Below are 2243 nucleotides of genomic sequence, written 5' to 3' on the forward strand. Positions count from 1 at the left end.
CCACCGCGGCGCCTGGGGCCACCAGCTCGGCGGGCACCCAGGTTTTCCTTCTGCCAGAAAAAGAGTTTTCCAGCCCGTTTCGCCCCAAAGACCTGCTCTGGCAAGGTGGGAGAGTTCTCCCCCCCAGGAAAACCCGCCGGTTACATCTCAGGACGTGCCATCCTACCCAGCCCTGCTGCCTCTCGGGTCATTTATTGACCCATAAGGTGCTGCACCCACTGCCCTCCGTCACCCATCTCCCCCAAAGCCCGTTAATTAAACACCCCAGCCCATGGAGGGGGACACGAGTCACAGCATCCGCAGCAGAGGCCAGGGTTGCTCTGGCTGCCGGCTCCCTCCTTTACACCAGCAGCCAGCTTGGCCCCGTCCCCCGTCCCATCACCTCCGGCATCGCCTTCCCCTCCCGCTTCCCTGCCTCTGCGGTCACCCCGGGCCCCCCGTGCCTCCGGAGCAGGGGACGCTGCCAGCAGCTGAGTCACCCGTGACCACCACCTGAGTCACCGGCACGGAGGGAAGTCCCTCGATCCCCGATGCTTTTCCAACCGGAGCTGAGTAAAAGGGAAAGTGTCAAGGAATTTGGCTGGGAAAAGTTTTTTCTTGGAACCCCGACAGGGCGCAGCCTCTCCAGCGCGTCCCCTTTGCCACAGTGAACTCGGGGCCACCGGCAGCGAACGCAACCCCGGGGCAAACAAGTACATGGTGTCTGCGTCCACGCACACAAGCGTGCATGGGGGGCAGCGCCGGAGACACCCCTCCGGGGGGGAAATGTGGAAGCGACAGCAAGCAGCAGCGGCTCTGGACACGACCGTCCCCTGGGCTGGGTCTCCTGTCCCAGAGGTACCGGGTGTGCGGCTGATGAGTGTCCCCTGGGATGCTGCCCTGGCTGGGAGGATGAGCTTAGGACATGCCCCCGCACAAAATTGGGTGCCCAGCGGGGACAGCTCAGGGTGGCCTTCGCACGTGGGGCAGTGGAGCTGCCGGCTGGCTGGGGAGCAGGGGGACTCCTTCCCCATCGCATGGGGCCTGTGGAGACTCCAGGGGACAGAGGAGCCAGCCCTTCGACTGGAAAGGGCAGGAAAAGCACGTCCCCTGTCCCTTGCACCTCACATCCTCCAGCCCCCTGCAAGCCCCTTGCAGCATGTTCCCCTGCCCCTTGCAGCACGTGTCCTCCAGCCCCTTGCAGCGGGTGTCCCTCACCCCTTGCAGCACCACCCTCCCACGTTTCCCCTGCCCCCCCCACGGGGCCGCACCACCCTCCCACGTTTCCCCTGCCCCCCCCACGGGGCCGCACCACCCTCCCACGTTTCCCCTGCCCTCCATGCTGCCCTGTTTAGTTATGATGTGCCACTTGCAATAAAATACCTTGATTAGAAAAAAATAAGGCAGCCAGACTTCCTTGCGAGCCAGACAGCAAGTCCTCAATTAATGACCCTCCGCATTCTCCTCCACCGCGTTCCCCGTTAATGATTTACAGCAGGTCCTCCCCGGCCTTGTTACCCCACTTTGTTAGCCCCGAGCCATGGGGCGGGCTGGGCTGGGGGTGCACAGGCAAAATGGGCTCCGGGGAGGGCCCGCAAGTATTTTCTTACCCGCTGGCATGTGCCCTGGGTGCCCCCGGGGAGGACTGGGGAGCAGCAGTGGGGAGCTCTTGGCCTGCAAAGGATGAGGAGCCCCGGGGCAAGGAAAGTGCCAGAGCCCCCACCATGGGTCGGCCGCATCCCTGCTTGGAGGCTCCCATGGGCACGGGGACGGCACACGGCTCCGTTCCTGGTGGTCCCCTGATTTATGCCACCCCCTTTCTAGCAGGAGCGAGGCGATGCAGGACCCCGGCTCGGCTGGCGAAAAACCCACCACCCACCTGAGCCCCAACGCGCTCGGTGCCCACGTGCTGAAGCGCGGGGGGGGAGCAGGACAGGGCCGGAGCTGCCCCCCCCCAGCAGCCCCAGGCTTTGTGCTCCGGCAGACAGCCCCGAAGGAGGTGTCATGTTACTGGGAAACTGGGATGGCGGGATGTTCCCGGGGCAGCCCCGCAGACAAAAGGCCATTGTGCACCGCAGGGATGGCTGCAGCCCAAGAGCATCCCAGCTCCCCTGCCAGGGCCAGAGCCGAGCAGCCCACCCCAGGCCCCGGGAGGTGGCATGGCTGGTGGCCGAGGAGCACGGAGCACCCGCCTGCGGGACACCGAGCAGCTCCCCGAAACCAATGGGATGCTCCACCTTGGGGTGCCCAAACCAAAGCAGCCC

The sequence above is a fragment of the Aptenodytes forsteri genome, unplaced genomic scaffold (genome assembly GCF_000699145.1).
Source record: "Aptenodytes forsteri isolate BGI_AS27 unplaced genomic scaffold, ASM69914v1 Scaffold142, whole genome shotgun sequence".
Classification (NCBI taxonomy): Eukaryota; Metazoa; Chordata; class Aves; order Sphenisciformes; family Spheniscidae; genus Aptenodytes; species Aptenodytes forsteri.